Here is a 27,357-nt window from a genome sequence, read left to right as displayed (position 1 = left end):
CAAGATTTAAATCCCACTGAGGAATAATGAAGGGATTGGGAGGAAACCTACTGGTGAAGCCCTTAATGAACCTCATAATAGAGACTTAAATAAAGATGTATGGTCCGGTAAACAGAGGAAAGCCGACAAAGCTGACAGATAACCCTTTACCATGGCCACAGCACACCCCTGCTGAGCCAAGGCAAGAGAGAAACTCAGCACGTCAGACATAAGGGCCTTCAAAGGATCAATGGACCTCTCTCCACACCATTTCACAAATTTACTACCTGGAGGCAGGGGTGTGGAATTTAATAAAATATCTACTTGTCCATGGGGCAGATTGCTTCATAAATCTACTTGTCCTGTAACAAAATCCACTTGTCCCTTTTGTGCCATGTAGTGCGGCAACAAATTATGGCAGCAAACTCATTATATAAGAGTTCTGATATAGCCTCTCCAATTATGCCAGGGCTCGTACCATAGTAGGGTTTTAATACTAGCAATTCCCTTATGTTGCTACGTTTCTGCAGGTCTACATGCTGGGGCTGAAGGTAGTGGTAAGCAATAGTTCAAGGGTCAGAATGCTCTTTTGAGTCCGTGCAAACCTTCTAACTTGCATGTTTTAAGGGTTTTCTCCAACTCCTGACAGTGGCAGACATCAAACTTTTTCCAGGATTGGGAAAAAAGTGGTTGGAGGAAAAGTAAACTTAAAACATTAAGATTTTCACATGAGCAAATCTACACATGCACATTTGCTCATGCTAAAATGCATTTCACAAATATTTTCTAGGAGTACTATTTCTAGACCTACTTCTGTAAATTCTTGTGAATTCACAGAAACTGTATATATGCACTTAATGCAAGTATATATACCATTGATGCACTTTTGAGACTTTATTTAATAATTGGGCCTCAAATGAGCCCTGGCGTTAATCATGACCTTTTCTGTTTAAGAAAACTCTGTCTCTCTTGGTCTATCAGCTGGCTTCACTGCGAGTGACAGTATTCTGCTCTTTTACAAGGAAGATATTGGCACACAAAGTAGTTTTGTTCAGTGCCCGGAACTGCTGTGGCAATGTGTGCTTTTTGAGACCGAAAACTATTTTTGCTTTTGCCAATGCTTGTTAGAATGGTGAGGGCCCAGCAGCTCCCACACCGATAAGGTTTTACAAAAACCATGCCTAAACAAGTCACACTTTGACAAAACCAAAAGGCTGACAACCAATTTCAGACCTACTGGCCGTGCCAATGCTTGTTTATTTTTGTTTCCCATAATCTTATTTAAACTGGTTACACTGATTTTCCGTTATGAATATTTTTGGGAAACACAAGCATACATCAACATGTTACTAAATGATGCTGCAAAGATATGGTACCTAAAATCTTACAGTAGTTGGCAAAATGTTTTTTTTCCTGCTTTCATTTTTTTGTGAACATTTTATTTTGGAAGCAAAGAATCATCACTCTTGCTTTCAAGCTTCTGCAAATACTTGCATATAATCAGAGAGCATTCTGGGAGCATTATACATAGCCTCATATTAATAAACTTTGAAAATGTGTGTACACATTTATACTGGAACCACCGTCAGTAGTGCAGGCCGAGCTTACAACATTTACTTTTAGTGCACAGCCTAATAATAAAGGCTTTGCATTAATGAACCATAAATACAAGTTTGAACAGAATGAACACAAAGACACACACATTACCTCAACTGCAGACAGTGCCCTTCCCCAATCCATAATGTGGTACTGCAAACTGACAGCCAAAGGGTTTGTGCTGCAGGGGGTTGGACATGAAAACTTGTTGTCCATGACCTCAAACAATATGTCCCGAGCGTCGGGCTATAGGAATTCCACATCCCTGCTGGAGGAATAAATAGATTTGGTGGAGTGTCTCCTGGATGATAAATAACATCCACCACATCTGGAGAAAGAACTCAGGTTGCCACGTTCAATCTCCAGGCATGAAGGCGCAGGCTCTGGAGGTGGGGGTGTAGAACCTGCCCCTGCGACTACGTGAAGAGATCTGCCTTTAGAGGGAGATGGAGCGGAGGGTGCAATGAGAGGTGAAGGAGATCGGTGTACCACACCCTTCATGGCCAATCCGGGGTGATCAATATGACATGGTCCCGGTCTTGGGGAATCTTCCTCAGAACCCGAGGAATCAAGGGTATGGGAGGAAACGCATAAAGGAGCTGCGAACCCCATTCCAACTGAAACGCGTCCCCCAACGCTCCCTGCATCGGAAACTGCAGAAGGACGGGCAGTGCACGTTCTCGTGAATGCAAAACAGGTCCAACCGAGGAAACCCCCACATCCTGAAGATGGACCACCTCCGGATGAAGCCGCCACTCGTGATCGACCGAGAAACGCCGACAGACTGTCCGCATGCACATTTAGCACTTCTGCCAGATGATTTGCCATCACACAAATCTGATGGTCCTGAGCCCAGGACCAGAGTGGAAGAGCCTCTCTGCAGAGAGGATACGACCCTACTCATCCCTGTTTGTAAATGTACCACATCGCAGTAGTGTTGTCCGTCAGGACCTAAACCGACTGACCGTGAAGGGAGGGAAGAAAGACCTTGAGAGCTAAACGTATTGACTGCAATTCCAAAAGGTTGATGTGAAACAACCTTTCCTCCGGAGACCAAAGGCCCCCAGATCCCCCAGATGAGCACCCCACCCTAGAGTGGAGACATCCATGATTACTGTGGCCACTGGTGAAGGAAGATGAAAGGGCTTTCCTTTCAACAGATTGCCCTCTACACTCCACTAAGACAGATCCGCTGCAGTGTCTCTGGAGATCTTGACCATCTCCCTGAGATCTCCATTGTGCTGAAATCACTGCCTATGGAGGCACCACTGGAGTGCCCCCATGTGCAAGCGTGCATGGTTGACCAACAGAATGCAGGAAGCGAACAGACCGAGCAGACGTAGGACCTTCAGGACTGGAACAACCGCTCCATCGTGAAACAAAAGAATCATCTTTTGAATGTCGAGAATCCTCTGCAGGGGCAGGAAAGCTCGACACACAACCGTGTCCAGTACTGCACCTATGAACAGGTTGCGCTGTGAGGGCACCAGGTGAGATTTGGGCACATTTATCGGAAGCCCAAGTCAAACAACAGCCGTGCTATCACGTGCAGATAATGAAGCACCATCTCTGGCGACTTCGCTTTGACCAGCCAGTCGTCCAGATAGGGGAAAACAGGAACCCCAACTTCCTGAGATGAGCTGCCATCCCCTTTGTGAAGACCCGAGGCGCGGAAGTAAGACCGAACGGAAGGACTGCAAACTGGTAGTGCTGAGACCCTACCATAAAACGGAGATACTTCCTGTGCGACTTCAGGATGGGAATGTGAAAATATGCATCCTGCAAGTCGATCGACACCATCCAGTCCTCTTGTTGCAGCGCCTGAAGAACCTGAGCTAGGGTCAACATCTTGAATTTCTCCGGTTTGCGGTAAAAACTCAAGACCCTGAGGTCTAGGATAGGCTGTCCTTCTTGGGAATCAGGAAATACCGGGAGTACCGGGAGTAGCATCCCTGACCCCTTTCCTGGACCGGGACCACCTTTTTCGGACCTTTCTGCAATAAGACAAGAACCTCCTGCTACAGAAGCAGCAAATGGTTCTCTGAACACCAACCCTGGCTATGAGGGTAAGGAGGAGGAAACTACCGGAAGGGAAGGGCCTACCCATTTTCCACAAGATTCAAAACCAAAAGGTCTGAAGTGATAGATTTTCAATCTTGAAGAAAACGGGACACCTGACCCCCTACAGTACCAGCATGCTCCAAGATGAGGGATCTAGAGGTGCTTTTCTGTGGTACCAATGGTGGGGGCAGGAGAGGAAGAAGAGGACGAGGAGAGTTGACGGGATGTACCTCGCAGACGACCTCCGCCCTTTCCTCTGTAAGATCTGTACAAAGGATTCTGCTGCAGTTGCTGTGGAGGCTGCTGACGGCCACAAAAGAAATGGCGTCTTACCAAAACCACAGTACCTCCTATTACCAAAACCTCTGGTTTGAGACTGAAGACCCAATGATTTTGCAGTGGCTCTACTGTCTTTAAATCTCTGCAGCACAGAATCAGCCTTTTCACCAAAAAGCTTGGATCTATCGAACGGTAGGTCAAGAAGAGTAGCCTGCACATCTGGCTAAAACCCCGAAGACCTGAGCCAGGCATGCCTCCTGGTGGCAATAGAAGAACCCATCACCCTGGCCACCGAATCAGCAGTATCCAGACAAGACTTGATAACTTGACGAGCTGCAGCCTGCGTATCCGCCAGCACTTCCAAAAAGGAGCCACGATCATTGTCCAGTAACTTGGGAGAAAATTGCTTGGCCGAATCCATTAAGGCGTGAATATACCTCCCCAACAAGCACATAGCATTGGTGGACTTCAATGCCATACTTGAGGAAGAGAAGACCTTCTTGGCAGACTGCTTCAATTTCTTAAGAGTCTCTGTCTCCAGGAGCCTGAGGAAAAGATCCCGCAGACTCTTTAGAACAGGAAGCCTGCACTACTAAACTTTCCGGTGAAGGATGTGCAGAAAGAAAAGCAGGATCACCAGGAGCAGGCCTGTACCTCCTTGCCACAGACCATGAAACAGCAGAAGCAGAAAGGGGCTTCCGCCACACCTCTAGAATTGGCTCAGTCAAAGCCTCATTTAAAGGCAAAAGAGGTTCAACCACAGAAGATGGGGAATGTAAAATATCCGTAAGAATATTTGGTCTGAACTCAGCAGTGGTTAACTGAAGATCTAAAAGTTCAGCAGCCTTCCTAATAACAGCATGCTATGGTGCCACATTTTCAGAGGGAAAGGCCTTTGGTGATGAAAGCTCCCACTCTGGGGAAGTGTCTAGACCACTCACGTCTTGAAGGCCCTCAAACTCATCAAAAAACTCTTCAATTTCACCTTCTTTAGCCTACTCCGGCTGAAATTCTTCATCTTCCAACAATCATTGGGCTTCTCTTCTTGACCACAATTTATAGACCAGGGCCGTCGTCTAAGGAAGAGCCTCTGATGTAGGCAACGGCGCCGATCGAAGTCGAGAGGAAGAAGGTCCACCAGATGGCACCGGAGACTGTGAAAATGGCGTTGAAATCCTCGGAGCCGGACACTGCCAGAATGGCGCCATTGGCATAAATGGCACGAATGGGTGCCTGGGCATATTGCTGAGGAATGCCCAAATTGAATGCAAGCGGACCCATGGGGAACTACGACGCACCAGTAGGGTAAGCTGCTCTGGCAAACATGCCGTACATCGCATTAAGAAAACGAGAAGGATCTGGCCCAGGAAAGGGTGGATAAGGAGCGGAGTCTGAATCCACTCGAGGCCGAGTAGGCGCCGGGGACATCGGACACAAAACAGGAGAGGCCGCAGGCACAGGAGAAGACATCCTAGGCTCCTGAGAATCTCTCGGCGCCGGAGAGAACCTTAGCGCTGGAGAACCCCTCGGCATCGGAGAGTAAATCGGAGTCGCTTGAGGAGAAGGAGAAGGCAACGGCGAGATTAAATCTTTAGAGCGATGTCGCGAAGCCGGAGACAGCGCACTCGAAGCTCTTCCCTTCGATGAACCACATCGGGAACCGTGCCTTCTCTTCTTCCTGTGCTTCCTCGACTTCGAAGTATGCTAACTCGACGACTTCGATTTTGACCTCTTTCGGCCCCTCTTCTCTTTTCTTGCCTTCGCCATAAAAAGCTTAGCCTCACACTCCTTCAAAGCCTTCGGATTCATCTTCCGACAATTGGAGCAGCCTCCGACGTTGTGGTCCAAAGAAAGACAGTCTTCATGGGGGTCAGTGATAGACATATGACAACCACACTCTATGCAAGGCTTGAAACCCGACTTCTTCGATGTCGCCATAGCACTGCTACACCAAGGGAAACAGCAGAAACAAAGTAACCTGCGAAGAAAATGAGGAGTCCCAGAAAACCGTTACGCGTCGACGGCATGGAAAAAAGGGAACGGACCTCAGCACTCCGACGAGGTCTTCTTGTGGCTCCGGTGATGTCATAAGGAGTTGCGAGCAAAGCCATGCCATTAGGAAGTCCTTGTCGATGTAGGAGACTAGAAAAAAGTTGCCGTGGAATGCTGGCGCAGGAGTAAATTCAAAAGTTGAGGAATCCACATGCAGATGTATCCATCAGAAACACGGTTTTCCATAACTCATTTTCTGGTCCTTTGGGAGTCCTGCAGGATCATGGCAAACCCCCTCAATTCTTTTTTTTCCAAAAACATTTTTGGTCCAGGGAAGGTCCCTTTTACCCTACATGGGCTAGAGGGTCAGGTTATCCCTACCTTTGCCCCTATGTAGTTTTCCAAAAACCTTTTCAAGACACGGGACCAAGCCCAGAGTCCTGTAATGGCCCCTACAACATTTCTTTTCATGTAGTTGTCAGCCAATCAGATCGCTCACTCTGAATTTATGAATTTCAGTCCAACGGTCCAAATAGCTATACATTTCTAACCTTAATTCATCAAAAACTGCTGAGCAGATTGACACCAAATCACAGAGAGCACTGATGCTAAATAAAGATCTAGCTTTCTCCCATATTTGATGTAATTATGTTCAGCAGTTTTCGCTGTAGCTCCGCTCAAATGTCCCTAAATGCATGGGGAAAATGTGTTATGGGACCTTCACTTTTTCTCGGCCCCTGCTCGACAGACACACAGACACACACACACACATCCCCCCCCCCCTTATAGTTAGGACGACGTCTTCATAGGAAAATCGATTTTTGGTTCGCTTATTACTTTGGCACAGTTTGCCAAATCTTCCCAAAACTTTTTTTGCAAATCTGTTTTTATTGCTTTTTTGGGTATAGTAAAGAAAATACATGGTTCGGCAGGATACATTACACACAGAAGTACATGAACATATGCAGGTTGCTGATCCGTGCCCGGCCTAACCAGCTGAATATCCCCTGCAGTCAAGTAATGTGCCAACCGCCACCCGCCCGGGAGCCGGCTGCATTTACCCCATCAGTTATGGTGTTGTCTCTTAAAGAGGGGCAGCAGCCACCATATACCAGCCACTCAGCCGTACATGCAAATGTATGTCGCCCAGGCAACTTAGGCATTGAGAACAGATAAGTCACAAACAAGTCAAAAGAAAAACTCAGAACAGTGGCAGCGTGAACAGTTGTACACAGGGTGCTTCCCCCCCCTGTCCCACCCACGACTCCCCTCCCCCCCTGGTCATCCCCCGGGATCACTCCCCCCCCAACCCCATGATTGCAACCGTCCCCATGTGGCCGCAGGCGCCCCTATCTGCGGGTCAGAGGTGTAGGAGAGTAGGGTCTGCTTTCTATGTTCACCCCCACTTTTTGCTTTTGCTTTACTGGTTTTCGACTTAGATGTGGCTGTGGGCCTGCTAATCAGACCCACAGCCCTGCTGTTCTCTCTCTAAATTAATACTATGTACTTTAGGTGCATAACCCATTTGGATAGGATCACCTTATTGGCCCCTGTACAGTGTACCCTAGGTACCCAGGGCATAGGTGTACCCTAGGCCTACCAGGGGCTGCAGCATGTATTATGCCACCCCTGGCCTGGCCTTCCATTTTGACACAACTGGCTGATCACTCAGCTGGGGCAAGGTCGTGTAATCGCCCCTTGCTTAGGTGTAGTATTCCTATACCTAACTTACATATAGACACATGTGTACCTATCAGTCACTCCTATGGCAGGCCTTAACAATCCTGGAGGCAGAGTGCTTGGTAACATGTGAGATGGTGCTCTAGCATGAGCTGAGCCTGTCTGCAGCTTTGTAACCAAGTCCTTATAGCTGTTCTATGATATAGCCTACCATATACACTTAAAGTGCCTTATAATCTTAGACGGTTATGGTAACTATGGTTTGGCTTTATCGAAACATGTCGTGTAAGGTGTCTAACACTGTGGAATAATACCCCCATGCCATTTCTGGACATGAGGATATTATCCCCCCCTTCTAGAGGGAAAGACATGTTAAAATCATACTTCACTGTTAACCTCTGACCAAAGCCTCAGCATCACAAAATGGATGCTGCTGCCACGACACAAGTCTGACCTCCTGCAGCTGGGAGTGATCCCAGCCAGGGAGGCCTGGACAATAGGTTTCCTGCTTGGGGAGGTGCTAGCACCTCCCCAGACAGCCTTTAGTGTATTGGGGCAGGGTGGGCTGAAAGGAATGAGACAAGGTGTTCCTTGCATAGTCCAGTTCAAACCGGCGCTGGGGCACTCCAGCCCCAGCTCTGGCGCGAAACTGGACAAAGGGAAGTGGGTGTAACCACCCCCTCCCAGGTCCCACCCATAAGGCGTGACCTAGCAGGTATCCCAGCCCCCCAGATTAGTATAAGAGTGGGAGTTGGGCCTCAAGACTTTAGATTATCCTGAACCTGCAAACTTGAACAGAAACTCTGGACCTTCGACATTCGACGAAAGAAGAAGACTGAAGAATCTCCCTTGTGGCCAAGGAGTGGCTACCCTGTGCAAACAGGCACCATCAAGAGACTACCCTTTGCTTTGCCCACGTTCTACGAGGAACCGACTGCAGAGCCCGACCAGAGCCTTGACTTCCAGACTTCTCCGACCCTGATCCACATCCACAGCAGAGCTGAGATCCGTGGAGGCGACGAGCGACCGGCTACCTGGGAAAAGTGGCTAGTAACTTCAAGCTAGTGTAGTGTAGCCCCAGCGATTCCCTAGGCCTAGGCCTATTCTATTTCCGTGACAGTGGTCCTTATACCACTTACCTAGTATATGGTTTGCGTGGCCCCTAGGGCCTAACTGTATTACTTACCTGTGTGACTTAATGTATGCTTAAATAAGACTGTGTTGTACTTACCTCTAATCTCATAAAGAGTGCTGAGGGTTTGACTAGAATAAATACACTTTATTTTATATATATATCTGTTGTGGTGTCCTTTCATTTGGTATTCAAGGGATTATATATGGTATCACAGCTGGCTTCACATGCCATTCAGAGTTTTGCCTAAGACTGCTCTTGTCCATGCTACCACTAGGATAGCTGGTCTATAAGGTTGACTTTACAACCAATCACCATAAGGGTATTTGGACTGATATAAGGTGTACACTAGAACTAGTGACATCATACATCAGGCCAACTTCTCACAAGAGGCAGCAGGGACTATGCTATCCCGTCTACGGGGCAGCCGATAGCACGCCGTCGCTCGCGCAGGCATTCCATCCCCGCGTGGCCCGTGTTACCCTCCCCCTCTAAGCGCCGGAGCTCAGCAAGCAACTGCTCCCAGCGATCCGCCATAGGTTCCTTCCGCAGCCCCAGGGTTTCCTCCCTGCGGATGGCCGTCCCCTCCGCCCTAGCCCATGCCTGGAATGAGGAGCTCCATGCCCGTGTGTATGGTGAGTCATGTGCCTTCCATCTCCTGGTGATGAGGCGCTTTGCTACTACGAGCCCCAGGTCCATGAATCGGGACTTTGCCTTGTCTTTGGGCGATCTTTTGAAGTGGTGTAAAATGTGCTCGGGCCAGTCAAATGAGATGTTGCGACCCACACTCCCCTGCAGCAGCCCACTGACCTCTCTCCAATAGGCGCTCAACCCAGGGCAGCTCCACAGCATGTGTAAAAACCCCGCCCCCAGTTCTCCGCACCTAGGGCAGAGTGCGTCATCGCGGCGAAAGTACCTGTTAATCAACTCAGGTGTGAGGTAGGCCCTGTGTACTATGAACAGCTGGATTTGGCGGAACCGCATATTTCTGGGGACACGCACTGGGCCTTTAAGAGCCCTCTCCCACTCCTTGTCTGCGAATGGCCTCCCCAGGTCCTGCTCCCACTTGACGCGGAGCGGGCTCAGACTAACCGCCGTGTGCGCCCGCAACGAAGCCGCGAACCAGCGGACCAGATGCCCGCCCCTCCCCATGACGTGCAGGTATTGCATGGTTAGGTGCTGGCGAGGCTCCGTAGTCATGTTTCCCCATTTGGCGGTCAATCTCGCCAGGAGCGAGCGGTGTGTAAGGAACCCGCCGGGCGGGAGCCCTTCCTCCGACACTAAGGTCTCATACGGTATAAGCTCACCGTCCCTGTATAGGTCCCCCAGCGTGTGCACATCTGCCTCCCACCAGCCCGTCAGTGCAGGGGCCGCAAGCACCCCTCCGCCTCCGGGGGAGCCCTCCAGGGGTATTGCCGGCGCGTATGGAAAAACCGCGCAAGTGAGGTACAGAGCCCTCCGGAAGCACCTATGTGCCACAGCTAGGAGGAGCGGCAGCGGTCCCGTGACCGTAGCTAGGGGGTGAAAGAGTCCGGTCACACGTTCCAGCGAATAGGGTGCCTCTGCCGTGGCTGAGTCGTCCCTGCCTCTATCAGCCAACCAGCGGGCTACCCATTGTAGCTGAGGGGCCAGGTAGTAGTGTTCAAAACAAGGAGCCGCCAGACAACCCCTGTCTGTTGGTAGATATAGTTTTGCGAGCGCCAGCCTGTGTCTGGCGGTTCCCCAAACAAAATCCCGCTGCATCTAGGTGAGCTTACCAAAAAAGGCGGGGGGGGGACATACGTCGGCAAATTAACAAAGAAGTACAGGAGGCGGGGGAGCATGACCATTTTGGCGAGTGCCACCCTGCCCGTGGTCGTCAGTGGGAGTGTGCTCCAAAAGTGCACCTGCGACCTGAGCGCCGCGACCGCCCTTCCCAGGTTGCCATCAAATAAGTCAGTCGGGCAGCGGTATATTTGCAGCCCCAGGTATCGAAAGGTGCCCTCCCTCCATTGAACCGGCGTGCCATTCAGGCGATAACCCGGGTCCTCCGTCCCTGCGCTAAAAGCATATAGACAAGATTTACCTGCATTTACTAGGAGCCCCGAGATAGTGGCGAAGGACTGCAACAACTGGGCCAACTGCTCCGGGATGCATCCAACATCCTTGACGTATACTAACAGGTCGTCGGTGTGAGAAGTTGGCCTGATGTATGATGTCACTAGTTCTAGTGCACACCTTATATCAGTCCAAATACCCTTATGGTGATTGGTTGTAAAGTCAACCTTATAGACCAGCTATCCTAGTGGTAGCATGGACAAGAGCAGTCTTAGGCTAAACTCTGAATGGCATGTGAAGCCAGCTGTGATACCATATATAATCCCTTGAATACCAAATGAAAGGACACCACAACAGATATATATATAAAATAAAGTGTATTTATTCTAGTCAAACCCTCAGCACTCTTTATGAGATTAGAGGTAAGTACAACACAGTCTTATTTAAGCATACATTAAGTCACACAGGTAAGTAATACAGTTAGGCCCTAGGGGCCACGCAAACCATATACTAAGTAAGTGGTATAAGAACCACTGTCACGGAAATAGAATAGGCCTAGGCCTAGGGAATCGCTGGGGCTACACTACACTAGCGTTAGTTAGGAAGTGGGAGGCCCACGGGATTCGTGTGCAGAGTGGAAACACTCACGCGTAATGCGTAAAAGTCAATAGCAATAGTGCAGTTTAGAAAACGGTAGATTTAGGACACTTCCGGAGTAGCTAGGAAGTTGAGACTTGAAAACTAGACACTAGGATAGTCACTATCCTGATGAGCACCGGAGTACCCAAGTTACCTAGCCCACAGGCTGCGGGTGCATAGGGGTGAAGATGCGTCGTTTTCGTCGTCGACTCCTATGGATGCCTGAAGAAAGATGCTGACAGGCAGTCAGTGAAGAGTGTCCGGTGGATCCCAAGGCTGGGATCAAGAAGAGAAGAAACCTGCAAGCAGAAGGGACAGAGTCAGGGTCACTAGCCAGTGACCACGTGGAACCAGGAAGGAACCAGGCGATGTCGTGAAGATTGCAGGTGAAAGTGAAGCTTGTCGCTGCAGCCAGGAGGACCAGGAAGCGTCGAGGACGACCAGGACCAGGAGGCGAGCTGTCCCACGAAGGCTCTTGCTGTCGGCGGCGTCGAAGTTGGACTAGGACTCGCCAAGCCTTGGCAAGCGGAACCCACGAAGAACGGAGGACTTGCTTCTGGTTCAGACCAGGAAGGTCTGGGGTGCTTCTTCTTTGCAGAGAAGCGGGAGCCAGTCTGGAGGAGCCAAACCAGCGCAGAAGATTTCAGGGTGCGTCGTCACAAAGGCCACTAGCCAGCGGGCAAGCAACCGGACAGACGCGGCAAGCAGGAAAATGCTGAAGGGCCCCACGCAGGACTCGTGGAGTGTGGGGGGGCTGATCTTCGGTGCAGATGGTGCTTGGGGTTGGGGCTTCTCAATCCCCGGTGCACAACTTCGAGGGTACCTCAGAAGCTGCGCTTTAAGTTACTAGCCACTTTTTCCAGGTAGCCGGTCGCTCGTCGCCTCCACGGATCTCAGCTCTGCTGTAGATGTGGATCAGGGTCGGAGAAGTCTGGAAGTCAAGGCTCTGGTCGGGCTCTGCAGTCGGTTCCTCGTAGAACGTGGGCAAAGCAAAGGGTAGTCTCTTGATGGTGCCTGTTTGCACAGGGTAGCCACTCCTTGGCTACAAGGGAGATTCTTCAGTCTTCTTCTTTCGTCGAATGTCGAAGGTCCAGAGTTTCTGTTCAGTTTTGCAGGTTCAGGATAATCTAAAGTCTTGAGGCCCAACTCCCACTCTTATACTAATCTGGGGGGCTGGGATACCTGCTAGGTCACGCCTTATGGGTGGGACCTGGGAGGGGGTGGTTACACCCACTTCCCTTTGTCCAGTTTCGCGCCAGAGGTGGGGCTGGAGTGCCCCAGCGCCGGTTTGAACTGGACTATGCAAGGAACACCTTGTGTGCCCCAGGCATGTCTCATTCCTTTCAGCCCACCCTGCCCCAATACACTAAAGGCTGTCTGGGGAGGTGCTAGCACCTCCCCAAGCAGGAAACCTATTGTCCAGGCCTCCCTGGCTGGGATCACTCCCAGCTGCAGGAGGTCAGACTTGTGTCGTGGCAGCAGCATCCATTTTGTGATGCTGAGGCTTTGGTCAGAGGCCAACAGTTGAAGTATGATTTTAACATGTCTTTCCCTCTAGAAGGGGGGAATAATATTCTCATGTCCAGAAATGGCATGGGGGTATTATTCCACAGTGTTAGACACCTTACACGACATGTTTCGATAAAGCCAAACCATAGTTACCATAACCGTCTAAGATTATAAGGCACTTTAAGAGTATATGGTAGGCTATATCATAGAACAGCTATAAGGACATGGTTCCGAAAGCTGCAGACAGGCTCAGCTCATGCTAGAGCACCATCTCACATGTTACCAAGCACTCTGCCTCCAGGATTGTTAAGGCCTGCCATAGGAGTGACTGATAGGTACACATGTGTCTATATGTAAGTTTAGGTATAGGAATACTACACCTAAGCAAGGGGTGATTACGCGACCTTGCCCCAGCTGAGTGATCAGCCAGTTGTGTCAAAATGGAAGGCCAGGCCAGGGGTGGCATAATACATGCTGCAGCCCCTGGTAGGCCTAGGGTACACCTATGCCCTGGGTACCTAGGGTACACTGTACAGGGGCCAATAAGGTGACCCTATCCAAATGGGTTATGCACCTAAAGTACATAGTAGTAATTTAGAGAGAGAACAGCAGGGCTGTGGGTCTGATTAGCAGGCCCACAGCCACATCTAAGTCGAAAACCAGTAAAGCAAAAGCAAAAAGTGGGGGTGAACATAGAAAGCAGACCCTACTCTCCTACAGTCGGCGTAGAACGACACCTGATAAACAGCGTCCCCCAGCGGTATACCATCTCCCAGGGTCGTCCGCACGGCCGCCGCCAGGGGCTCCATCGCCAGGGCGAACAGCAATGGGGACAGAGGGCATCCCTGCCGGGTGCCCCGGCCCACCGGTACCGCCTCCGAGACATAGGGGCCCAGCCTGACACGGACCGTGGGGCTCCTGTAGAGCAGGTCGACCATTCTGAGGAATTCCCCGTCCAACCCGTACTGCAACAATACCGTGGACAGGTAGCCCCATTCCAGGCAATCAAACGCCTTCTCCAAATCAAGGAGAAGGCACCCCGCTCTGGGCCACCTGTGCACGGCCTCGCCGGCTACCCTGAAGTATCTCCTAAGGTTCAATGATGTGGACCTCGCAGGGACAAACCCGTTTTGGTCTGGATGTACCAAATGAGGGACCACTGGCGCCAGCCGGTCCGCCAGTGTCTTCGCTAGGATTTTGTAATCCACGTTGAGCATCGCCAGGGGTCGGTATGAGCCCAGGGATGTGCGGTCACCATCAGGTTTAGGCAGGGAAACCAGGAACGCCTCCCGCATGGAGGGGGGAAGCAACCCGTCCTCTAGCGCTTTGTTGTAGAGCGCTCGCAGCGGCGGCACTAGAGGCTCGCGGTATGCCTTGTAATACTCCGCAGGCAATCTGTCCGGCCCCGGCGTTTTTCCCGACACCATTGATTGTATCGCCTTCCCAATTTCCTGCAGGGAGAGGGGCCCACTAAGCGCTACGTTATGTTCCCTGGAGGCCACGGGCAAGCGGATGGAAGCCATAAACTCCCCAAGGAGGTGCCGGGGACCCGTCCCCTTAGCCGTGTACAGTCGCCTGTAGTGGTCCGTGAAGGCCCGATGTATTTCGTGCTGCGTGTATACCACCACTCCGTCTTCCGTGCGGATTGCCACGATCGGGTCCCGACGATCCTCTTGGCGGATTAACCAGGCTAGCAGTCGGCCCGCCCTATCTGCTCTAGCATGTGTTCTGGCTGTGTGCGCCGCATAGTTGTGGCAGCAGAGCCGCTCCAAGAGCTCCGCATGTTTCCCACGGAGATCCTCCAGGCAACGGGAGTGTCTACCCCCTCCTTCTCCCTCCCTCTCATACTGCAAGAGTTCGTCCTCAAGGCGCGCCAGAGAGTCGGAAAGGGTCTTGCGTATGTTCCACTGGGCCCCCAGGCAGTGCCCCCGAACGGCCACCTTATGGGCGTCCCATTCCACCGAGGCACTGCTTGCCGTCCCCTCATTTGCGTCAAAATATGCTAGCACAGCCGTGCCAAGGGAGTTGCGGAACTCCGAGTCCTCCAGCGCGCTCGGCTGAAGTCGCCAGGTGGGCACCAGCGGGCGATCCGCCACCCAGCCAATCCTAAACCACAAGGGGTTATGGTTGGAGTGCGTCCGCCCCAGGTACTCCGACTGCTCGATAAGTGGGAGCAAGGACCAGGAGCCCACTATCCTATCCAACCTTACGTGCAGGTCATGAACTGCTGAATAGTAAGAGTATATCCTATCCTGCGGGAGTAGTACGCGCCACAAGTCCTGCAGCGACCAGTGCGTGAGCCAGTCTCCCAGCACCCGGGCTCCGGACTCCGCTACTGTGGCACGGAGGGGAGGGAAGGATCTATCCAACTGGACATCCAACACCATGTTGAAGTCTCCTCCCAACATCCAGGGGAGCCCAGCATAAGGGTGTAGAAGCTGCGTCAATCGCACTAAAAAGGAGGCCTGATCCACGTTAGGCGCATATAACGAGCCCAGCAACATCTCTTGACCATTCTGCTTCCCTCGCACTAGCGTGTATCTGCCTTCCCGATCCACCACCACCTCTTTGCAATCGAAGGGGACGCCTGCTCGCACCCAGATCAGCGTGCCCCGCGCGTGCGCCGAGTAAACAGTGCCATAAGTCTGCCCCCTCCAACGCCTGGAGAGTCTGCCCAGCTCCGTCTGGGTCATATGCGTCTCCTGTAGAAGGGCAATCCCAACGGAATGTCGCTGCAGGTAGGAAAAGATGGAGTAACGCTTGGACGGCGTGAGCATGTCCCGTATGTTCCAGGTCACAATGTTGGTGTGCGCCATCGCAAAGCCGGTCGAGCAAGCCGGGTTGGGGGCAAAGCGTCCGCGCCAGGGGAGGGGGGTGGGCCACAGTCCGGAGGGAGCATGTTAATGCGCTGCCATGTAAACAGTGTAACTACCATGAACAATTTAACAAATGGGGCGTATTCCCAACGGGGCATCCGTCCAAACTTCTGAGATGCTAAGTAAGATTAGGCTATTGCGAGGGAGGAGCCTAGCGCGCAACCAAGATGGCCGCATAGGCACAGGGCTCCCGAGGGCCTCCACAACTTCCCACGTCTATCCTGAATTTATCCTGATTCTATCGACGGGCTTCTACTGGCGAACCTATGTGGAGGTGATACCTGTTGTCCAAATCCAAATCGGACTTCAGGAACCGGAATAGCATCGATTCCAAGTTGGCGGCCTACTCCGGACCTTGCCCCGGACTCGAGTTGGCATGGTGCCCGGGCAGAAAGTGAACAACAACAGCATGCAGGACTTGGGCCGGTGCGCACCCCATACTTTCACTTTCAGTTTCGGGTCTCCTCGCTGAAACTGACTGAGGGGCCCCGGATTGTCAGCACGCATTTATAGTGGGACGATTGGGTATCCTGCCTGCTCTTGGACACTAGCCTGGACTACCTTTCGTGATCGCCGAGGCTCCCTAGATTGGCTCTCCGGGGATCGCTCATCGTGTTGGTGGCCGACACCCTTGGCGACCATCAGACAATGGCGGCTAGATTGGACGGAGATAAACAAAAATCCAAGACGACTAGGCGGGGAGCTCATACCCAAGCTAACAACATGGACCGCTATACCCAGTCGAAAGGATCCCCTAGTGGCCTGCATAAGTCACTGGAGAGACCCAAGGATGGCCCGGGATCGTCTACGGAGTTAACATTGCAGGACGTCATGGGTGCCATCGATGAGATGAAAGCGGCGGTCGGCCAGCAATTCAATACATTGGCCCATAAATTGGACACGGTTTTGATCGAACTTAAACTAGTCAGAGCGGACCTTTCACAAACGAATGAAAAGGTCAAATCCTTGGGTCTGACGACGTCGAGTCTGGTAACGGACGTGTCCGACCTGCAAGCCGAGGTCCGTAATCTGCGGACGTCCACTGCTTTGTCTGTCCGTCGACTGGAGGATTTTGAAAGTAGGGCTCGGCGGAATAATGTGCGCATAATCGGGGTGCCGGAGAAATCGGAGGTCCCTGCGGCTGACCTCTTCGTGGAAGACCTCGTGATCAACCATCTCGCACCCAAAGGCTTGAGTAAATTCTTTGCGGTTGAGCGGGCCCATAGAGTTCCGGGTGGTAAGCCTAAACCGGGCGCTCCCCCACGGCCCATCATTGCCAGAATTTTTCATTTCAGGGACAGGGATGCTATACTGCAGGCCTCGAGGGTGAGTGGGCCGACGAAGTTCGAGAACACTCATATAAGTTTCTACCCGGACTTCACACAATTGGTCCAAAAGCAGCGACAGGAGTTCATGGGTGTTAAACGGCGACTGAGAGACATGGACCTGAAATATGCGATGCTCTTTCCGGCCAGGTTGCGTGTTGAGTTTGAGGAGCGGACGCATTTCTTCGATCGGCCGGAGGAGGTTGGAGATTGGCTTGATACCCTGCCTCAGCAACGACGTCGAGAGGGACAGACTGAAGGGAACGGAGTGGGCTTGGCTGGACAGGAATAGACTTTTGGTTCCCGGTGACTGACTATTGTGATGACACTTCCATATTTTGGTTTGGTGTTTCTATCCAGTGCCTTATCCTTCAATGCCCGGGGGTTGTGGGGTGCTCAGTGAGGCTCTTTCCTCCTCTGGGTTTTCTTTTTGTAGCGTAGTTAATGCTTAGGGCGACAGGCACACTGCAAGTTGGGGGGGCTACATGGGCTCACGCAGGGGTGCAGGGTGGGGGGAGTTGTAACGGGAAGGTTGGTGGGGAGGGGGGGAGTTGAGGAATGTTTGAATGTTCTACAAGGCAACGTCATGCCATAGGACTGGTGGTCGGGATCGTGTTCTCTGGGGGGGGGGGGGGGGGAGTTGTGCGCGGGGTTGGGATGGGGAGTAGGGGATTGAGAGTACTCTCGTGGAATGTGAATGGCTTGGGGATAGGATTAAACGTGGAGTAGTGCTGCAGTTTTTGAAACGGCTGTCGCCAGATATTGTCTTTCTGCAGGAAACGCATCTCATTGGGAATTCTTGCCATGCTATGAATAGGCGGGGATATCGTCTCGTTGTGCATTCTGGTTTCACTTCTGGCTCGCATGGGGTGGGAATCTTGATTAGAGCCTCTCTCCCGTTGGGAGGTGGACGATGTGATCCATGATGATAGAGGGCGGTATGCTGCACTTGTAGGCCGATGGGAGGGCAGAACCATCTCGCTCGTTTATGTTCCACCAGGATTGCAGGCCGTAACCTTCGCTGATTTGGGGGAAATGGTCTTGGGACTCCCGGGGGGGGGGTTCTGGTGGTGGGGGGCGATTTTAACTCTGTCGTATCTGGCGGGGCGGATCGTCACCCTCCCAGGGATCTCCCGGGGGCACAGGCCTGGCTGAGTGAGTTTATAGATACCCTCGGACTGATAGACTGCTGGAGACTAATGCACCCGGGGCAGGCGCAATACACTTTCCACTCAGGGGCTCATGGGAGTTTGTCGAGACTTGATTATGTCCTTATGCCGGCGGCCCAAGCTGTGATGATTAGGGAAGTAAGACATCTGGCCCGGGGTATTTCCGATCACTCCCCACTACTGTTGCACATTGAGGTCACCCCCGGGGCTGAGGGGAGGGTGGCACCGATTAACCCCTGGTACCTGCGTAATCCTAAAATCCGGGCGGACCTGGTCAAGTCTATTGAGCGCTATTTCACTGAAAACGTGGGGTCAGTGTCCTCTGCTGTCTCGTTATGGGAAGCCTTCAAAACAGTGCTCCGTGGGCAGGCTCTTTCTCTAATTTCCCACTCCAAGAAAAGCAAGACTGAAGAGGTGGTTCGCCTTGAAAACGACATAGCCAAGTTGGAGGGGGACCTGGAGCTGGGTGTTACGAATGATAAGTTGCATGTTCTCAGTCTTAAGCAGCTTGACTATAGAGCGTTGGTTACTGACGCTGCCAAAGTGATGAGTAGAGAGCAACAGGGGCGCATATACGATGTGGGGGACAAGGCTGGAAAATTGATTGCATGGTTGGACAAGCAGGAGAGAGCGAGTCGAGTGGTGCCGGTTATTGAGAGAGCGGATGGCGTGCGTGTGACTGACCCTGTGGAAATTGTTGAATGTTTCGCAACTTATTTCCGCGACGTATATTCTCCAGTCTCGAATGGCCTTGAGGATGACTCATCTGTTGCTTAGAGATATAGTGTTGCCGTCTTTGTCAGAGGTGGATAGGGTACTGATGGATGCGACGTTGTCGCCTGATGAGATTGCTTTGGCTATTCGCTCGGTCGCTTCTGGCAAGGCCATGAGTCCCAATGGCCTTCCCATTGAACTGTATAAACTGCGCCCGGACAAGATGGCGCCTCATCTCTGCGACATGTTTCTTGAGGCACGTGACGTGGGCTCCCTCTCCTATGATCAGCGTCTCGCTACCATAGTTGTGATTCACAAGGAGGGGAAGCCGCGGGATCGGTGTATTTCTTACAGGCCCATCTCATTATTAAATGCTGAGCCTAAAATTCTTGCTAAGGTTTTAGCTAATCGTCTGGTTAGGGTCGTTGGCGACTTGATCCATCCGGACCAGTCCGGTTTCATACCTCACCGTAATACGGCTCTGAACCTGAGGCGTCTTCATGGAGTGCTCGCTAGAGCGGAGTACATACGTGAACCGGCCGTTTTGGCGTCCTTGGATGCCACTATGGCGTTCGATACCCTAGAATGGCCGTATCTTTGGGCGGCGCTTGCGAAGTTTGGTTTTGGCCCCGGGTTTATCGGTTGGGTGAAGTTGCTGTATAAGGAACCGTTGGCTCAGGTAGTTGTGAATGGCAGAGTATCGGCACCCTTCGGGTTGGGAAGAGGCACGCGGCAGGGTTGTCCGCTGTCGCCCCTCCTCTTTGCACTTGCCTTGGAACCTCTGGCCGCCTGGTTACGATGGGAGCCCTCATTGCGCGGCATTAGGTGGACGCCTGAATTTGAGGACCGCATCTCTCTTTATGCGGACGACATTCTCCTGTACGTCACATCTACCCGGCAGTCTTTGATAGTACTGGTCGATGTTCTGAACTCATTTGGTCGCAACTCCGGCTTGGTCATTAACTGGGCCAAGTCATGCGTCTATGTTCTCTCTGGGGATGCTCCTCTCCTTCCGCGTGGCTGCCCTATCCAGATTTCGCAGTCAGGGTTTAAATATTTGGGAGTGTTCATAACTTTGGACCCTGTGGCCCGTTATGAGCGGAACCTACTCCCCCCACTCCAACGACTGAGGGCCGACGTCTCGAGGTGGCGACGGCTTCCGCTTTCGCCGCTCGGACGCGCGGCGTTGTTTAAAATGATGTCGCTGCCACGATTCCTGTATGCACTGCAAAATACACTCGACGTCATACCGGCCCGCTATTTCCGTGAGGTTGAGAGCTTGCAGAGGCGGTTGTTTTGGGACGGGCGATCCCGAATCGCTCTCACAAAATTGACACTCCCTTGGTATGATGGAGGTATTGCACTCCCCGATATCAAGCGATATTATTGGGCGTCCCAATTGGCGGCAGTGAACCACGGGATGTACGGGCCGGCCCTGAACCCGGCGTTCGAGATGGATAAAATGCTATTGCCTGGGGGGGATTATAATAGAGCACTCAATTCGAAGTCTCCTGGTGTGCAGTTGACAGGCCCAACAAAGATAGCGGTACGTGTGTGGCATGCTGCTAATGCTGCGATGGGTTGGAAGGACCGCCTGACTCGAGCGACTCCACTGTATGCTTCGGAAAGGCTGGGCTGTTTGTGGAAAACTAAAGGGTTTGAGAAATGGGATATGATTGGCATATGTAAGGTGAGTGACCTCTGGGTGAAAGGGGAGTTTAAAACGTTTGAAATTCTGAAAGCGGAATATAAGCTAAACGATAGGGAGTATTTCCGGTATGCTCAGGTACGTCATGCGTTGCGCTCGGTTTTCCCTGATGCTACTGCTATCCCGGAAAATTCCCCGCTGGAGGATAGGGTGCTCGATGGCTACGTGCCTGACAGCACAATCTCCTTGATCTATAAAAAGCTTATCAACGATCGGGCGGATCTGTTGACCCGCTTGAGGGAGATCTGGGTGGCTGACGGTTTGGAATTAGATGATGAGGACTGGGTTTCGGCAACAGCCTCCCAGCGGGAGGTGGCAATTCCGGCCCGCCTTCGGTTCGTACAACTAAAGATACTCCATAGAGTGTATGTCACTGGTCCCCGCCTGATGCGCATGGGTTTCTCCGTGGATGGGATGTGTAAGCGTGGCTGTGGTTCGCTGGGTACTTTCCTTCACGTTATATGGGAATGCCCTGAGGTGGCGCTCTTTTGGCGTCGGGTGCATGCGGTAATGGAAGAGGTCACTCACGTTGCTCTGCTTCCAGAAGCTAGGAGATGCTTGCTGAACGTGTGGGAGCCAAACGATTATAATGTGGCACAGACGCGGTGGGCGACTTTGGGGAATATGGTGGCTAAACGTAATATTGCCCAGTTATGGGGTTCCCAGAGGCCGCCCACGGTCTCGGTGTGGAAGGAGAATATGGATTGGTGCATGTTTAGAGAAAAGATGGTGTATGTAGCGAGAGGCAAGCCGAGGAAATGGACTGGGGTGTGGGGTCCGTGGAACGCTTATCGCGGAGACATCTGTGCCCCTCCTCTGGCTGTTGTATTGGATGCCTCTTTGTCCCCCTAGCCGAGCATTCCTCGTCTGTTAGGTTACGAGTGAGTTACAGTTTGATTTTTCCTCTGTTCCCGTGCCCCCCTCCCTTCTTTGCCGCTGATCATTGATTCCCTACCCCGGGGAGCGCGTCCTGACATTTACAATGCCTATTGCCTTGCTTGTGTGTAATGTTTTTCAGTTTTAACTTGAAAACTGAAACCGTATTTAATATTGTCACTCAACTATTGCTTCTGCCTTCACTGGGAGCATAATGGACTGACGGGCTCCTCGGATTGACCAATCTGTATAACGGTGAATGATACGTCTCATGCTGATTAGCGGCCGGCCCATGTCTGTAACTCCTTTAAGTCAAATAAAGGTTTCTTTAAAAAAAAAAAAAAAGATTAGGCTATTGCAGGGTGGTGCCTGATGGGGTTCGTGCGAGTGTAGCTACGCGTTGGTACTAGTTCCCCCTCCCCTGTCTCCGCTGAAAGAAGGAGGAGTAGCATCGTGGCAAGGACTAAACTGCCGTGCAGGCCAAGCGCAAGCGCGGCGGAGGGAGCCCGCAGCTGTGACATCTAGTGGGGCGCGCCATATGCCACCCGCCCCCGCGAGGCCAGTCGCTCCCAGCGCTAGGCCCTCTCCCCCCCAGCACGTCCCAGGGTCCCAGAACCACCCAGCACGGTGCCACGGTAGGCACGCGGCCCCATCTAGCATGCATGGTCCCTGCCCAGACCGCAACATTGCAACCTCTGATCACACCATCGGGTCGGCAGTCTGTGGGGTCACCACTGGCAAAATCAAGTCTTCCGAGACCACCGTGGACGGGGACGACGCCCCGCTCATGCCCGGGGCACTGTGCACACCAGTCTCCATTCGCCCACTGGCAGGCGATGCACCAAGCGTCGCCACTGCCTCAAGTGCCTCCTGCCGCTCCAGCCACATTCTCTCCGGGCTAGGCGCCACTGGTCCCGGACGCGCCAGCTGCCGTGCCCCTCTGCGCCCATGTCTTCTGGATCGTCTCCCAGGGCGGCCTTCGATATCCGGACTATCGGGCCTCACCCCCGTCCACTGCCCCATCTCCTCCAGCCAGTCCCACACGTCCGCCGGGGAGTCGAAGAAGCGGGTCCCCTCTTTTGCCACCACTCGGAGGCGGGCCGGGAACAGCAGGGAGTAAGGTAGCGCCAGCTCCCGGAGCTGCCTCTTCACCGCCATGTAGTTGCTTCTGCGCCGCTGCACGGCTGCGGTGTAGTCCGGAAATAACATGACTCGGCTACTGCCCACGGCCAGGTCGCCAGACTTCCTGGTTTCACTCAGGACTGCATCCCTGTCTCGGTAATTGAGGAGCCTGAAGAGAAACGGTCGGGGCCGGCCCCCGGCTTGGGCTTCTGCGCTGGCACCCTGTGTGCCCGTTCCACTACGAAGTGCTGAGACAGAACCCCTTGAGGCAGGATATCTCGCAGCCAGGATTCCGCATAGCGCTCCGGGTGCCTACCCTCCACTCCTTCCGGAAGGCCCACCGCGCGGATATTATTGCGCCGGGAGCATCCTTCCGCATCGTCCACCCGGTCTTCAAGCGCATGGACCCGGTCTAGCACATCCTGCAATGCTGCGCTATGACTCTGGACAACAGGTGGGAGCTCCTGAAGCGTTTGGTCGTGTGTCGCTACCCTCTCGGCCAGTTTGCGATGGTCAGCATGAAGGAGGGTAAAGTCCGATGCGACCTTGTCAATCCTCGTTTCGAGGGACTCCTGTGTTTGGTCCAGGGTGGTGCTAAGTCTCTCCACCGCCGCGAGCATGGTGTCCATTTTAGCGGAGAGGGCCGCCGTTTGCGGCTCCGTGCCTCCCTCCGAGCGCCCCTGCGGGGGTCCAGACTCCCGGCGCGCAGCTGTCCTTGCTGCGATTTGTCGCGAAGCCGGCCCATCACGTACTGCTGGGCGGTCGGCATTCACAGCTCGGCCCCAGGTGTCGTAGGCACAGCCAGGCGTGGGCTCTCCAATCCCGCCAACACTCCGTCCTGTGTGGCCGCCGGAGCTCACCTCAGCCCCCAGGGCCCAGCCGCTGGGCCGCAAACAGCCGGAGGAGGACCGAGGACACCCCACAGCCCGCGCAAGCAACAGGCTCCAGAGGGGAAGCACACCAGGAAGGCTCCCCCGCCCGGATGGGGCACACAGAACCGATCACCTCTTACCCCTCACGGCACCGCACCACTGTACTTGTCCCCCGGTGCGGCAACCGGCTGACTTCTAATCCAGGCCCCCTCCAGCCCTGCCAGGTACACCCGACCGGTGCCCGCCAGCGGACCGCTGCGTGCCCAGGCGCACTCGATCTGCACCGCCTTGACTTCGCGCCCACTGGGGTGTTAGTCGGTCCGGGCGTTCCAGCCCCGTCAGCCGGCTTCACGGCGGGGGGCCCCACTCCCTCAGTCTCGGCACTCCGCTCCCCAGCTCACCGTCTCATGAGGGGGCCCCAGACCGCTCCGCTGCGTGCCGGCCGGCGATCCCCGCAGCGTCCGGCAGACCAGGCGCCTCCGCGGCCGCACCAAAAATGGCGCCTCCCACGGAGTGGCATCCACCCCTGCCTATGCCAGGCCTCAGGGTCAGCAGCGGGCCGCCCACGTCGCGGCCTCCAGGTCCTCTGGGCTCTCCAGGCGCGCTTCTGCACCTCTCGCCGCCTTACGTCCCTCGACGTGCACCGGCTCCAGGCCAAGTTCCTGTACCCGTGTCTTGCCGCGGGTGCGACCATGTATCACCCCCCGATGCCAGGGCCCTCCGCGCCGCACATCGCTCACACAGTCACTGCGGGCTTACTTTCATCAGGGGGACCGGCACAGGCCCCCGGCCCCAGCTCACCTCGCTGTCAGGACCTCAGCGACGGCTCGAGACCTCAGGCTCCCCCTCACGTTCCGGATCTCGTCGTCCTCCCGGGCTGCAGCCCCAAGATGCTCCGTCGCTGATCGCCCCACAGGGTGCAGCAGGCCTCCAGTGGGCAGTCCAGGGCGCTGTACTCCTCCTCTGGGACCCTCGCAACGCCCCAGCGCCCGGCAGGGCACCCGCCAGTTCGCGCCCTCAGGCGCCGTCGCCCGCAGCCTGCAGGTCACTCTGTCGTGCAGCGCCGTCTCAGAGCCGCCTCCCAGTGCCAGCGCGGGCTCCAGCGGCCGGCCCCTCCTCACAGGCCGCAGCGCGCGTCCTCTCCTCCCGAGCCGCGCCGGGTCCCGGCGCCGTGCAATCGCCGCCCGCAGGGCTGTGCGGACTCCTCACCGCCTCCTCACACCAAGCCCGTGCCCTGCCGCCACGATCTGCCCCCTCACAGGATCATTGCCAGGATTACCAGGAGGTCACGGTCGGAGCCTCAGTAGCTCGCGTCCGCCATGTTGCCCGGTTGGCCGCCAAATCTTCACAAAACTTTCCAAAAACAAAGTCCCATTAACTTCAGCTCCTTCCTGGAAAGTTTTGGGGTGATCTGTTAAGCACCGGCTGTGGAAAAAGAAGGGGGGGGTCCCAAAACGCATTTTCCCCATGCAATTTCCCTTAGGAAAACTATACAGCTACAGCCAGAACATCTGAAGTAAAAATGCACCAAATTTACCAATAAGCTAGATTGTTACCCAGAAAGTGTAATTTTTTATGATCTGTTTTAAATCCATTCAGTAGTTTTTTTGGAAACTAAGATTAAAATTGTATGGATATTTAATGCAGCTGAAGATCTGCAAACTCAACAAATCAAAATTTAGGATCCGATTTGCTGCCACAACATCAACAAATATTTGCAGTAGCCATTTTAGGACTCCAGGACTCAGTCTTCTGTCCTGTAAAAATATATTTTTTTTTAACATTTAGACAAGGGTAGGTAGTCCCTGAACCCCTAAGGCCTGAATCCAAAAACACGTTTCAGTGGTATCATTGGAAAGATGACTACCGCCTTTTCTCTTGTCAATCTCCCTCACCCACCCCCTGAGGTGGACGCAGCTATTTGTATGGGGGGCAGCTTAGGGCCACCCTTTCATAGCCAGTTTCAGCCCCAGGTACCCCAACCCCCATGGGTCCGCTGCTTTTTTTAAATTAATTTTTTTTAAGATGGCGAGGGGGGACTGGGGCACCCCTCCTCAAACTGATTTTGACCCTAGGATGGGATTCATCACTTTTTTTTTTAGATGGGGAAGGGGAGTAGGGCCCCTTTACTAATACAATTTCGGCCCGGGAACCTCATTCCCCAGGCCTGGCCCATTAGTGCCTCTCCCTACAGCCCCAAAAAGATGACAATCCTGTGGGTGCCCCAGGTGGGACTGGGGATCCCACCACCAACAAAAGTAAAAGCTACAGCAGCATGAGAGTGCTCTTCCCCCACACCCACAGACAAAACAACGGGCCAGCTCCTGCCAACACCCAAGATGGGTGCTGGCTGGAGAACCATGGGGATTGTGGGGCCTCCACTTGCGGCACCCAACTAATATATATTTTTTGGGTGCCACAAACAAAAGGAAATATTGCAACAGGGTTATGAAATAACCAGAATAGCAGCTCATTTCATATTCACTGCCCTGCCGGAGAAGCATCCCATAATTCCCTTTGAGGGCTTTCTGTATACATTTAAAGGGGCAGGGGTACCACTAACCAATTGCTTAAATGTTGTGGGTGGCTGCAGAGGGAGTAGCAGACTCTTAGTAAAAAAATGTTTTAAAACTCAAAGTAAGTTACTGAGGTCATTTAATACATGACCCCAGAAGAACTTATTGTCATTTATAAAGCATTCTGAGCTGAAGCTGTATGCTCTTCACCTGAAATGTAAGAACCCCTTGTGGTTAAGTCTATGGCAGCATTTTATGGCCTAAAGAGTATTAAAAAACAGACAAACACTTGTTTATGACTGTTTAGAATAAAAAAGAAAGATTTAAAGATTATGAATTGTCAGTAAGCATTGATATATGTAAATATTAATAAATAATATATTGGATTATGGTGGGTCTCCACCAGAGACCGGAGTCATCTGATCTCCACCACCCCTAGATGGCCACCCCAAGCCAGAAGAGACATCAGTCACCACAGTGAGCTCTGGGTGGGGTAGGTAGAGGGGTCTGACATTGGCCAAATTGTGGTTGAGTTTCTACCACTGCAGATTTCTTGCAGTCTCCTCGACACCTTACTTTCCAAATGTTTCCATATGTCTGGACTCTCTGGAAGAACAAGTAGTTGGGAGTCCACTCTACTGGAGCACACTACTCACAGCAGTTGGATGCTGGGTTAAAAAGTCTGGGTTGCCTGGCACTGGTTTATTGCAGTGTGCAACATGACTATTATCTTGAGGGCCAGGACATAGTTTAGCCCCAGTGCCTACTAGTATGTCAGTTGAGGGCTGCATTGAAGGGCAAGAGAGGTTCTGTTGGTTTCTGATCAGGCTCAAGGACCTCAGTGAATACATCTGCTTTTGCTTCCTCCACGAAGTGGTGTAAGTCTGTGACTTCAGCAGCCCTCCTAATGACAGTTGTAAAAGACTTACTTTTCTTCTACACCTCGTCCAGGGGGAAAAGGTCCAGTGGGGGACTAATCCAGTAACAGGTGAGCTTCTCAACCCACTGGCATCCTGTATATCCATATATCAATTACCTTCATCATAAGGTGGGACAAACTCTTAACAATCCATTCCATTGTCATCTCCATATGGCGGGGTCTAGTGGAGGCTAAACCAAAACATTGGTGTAATGTTTGAGCACAACTGTGCGGTAATGGAGTAGTGTCCAAGTCTGATGCATTGACTATTGGCTGTGCCACATCAGGAACTGGGCATTGCCTCAGTTGAGATGAATTTAGCTCAGAATCGAAAACCACGATGGCACCAGCGGCAT

The 27,357-nt window shown here is 52.8% G+C and overlaps 1 protein-coding gene across 3 annotated transcripts in view; it reads right to left on the bottom strand.

Annotated features, from left to right (window-relative positions):
- Window positions 1-27,357, bottom strand: part of MGAT4B (alpha-1,3-mannosyl-glycoprotein 4-beta-N-acetylglucosaminyltransferase B) — a 1,507,233-nt gene that overhangs the window by 178,949 nt on the left and 1,300,927 nt on the right. The gene's annotated exons all lie outside the window — the stretch shown is intronic.

The sequence above is a fragment of the Triturus cristatus genome, chromosome 7, assembly GCF_964204655.1.
Source record: "Triturus cristatus chromosome 7, aTriCri1.1, whole genome shotgun sequence".
NCBI classification, from domain to species: Eukaryota; Metazoa; Chordata; class Amphibia; order Caudata; family Salamandridae; genus Triturus; species Triturus cristatus.
The sequence above is the reverse complement of the archived record's forward strand: the minus strand, read 5'-3'. Positions and strand labels throughout refer to the sequence as shown.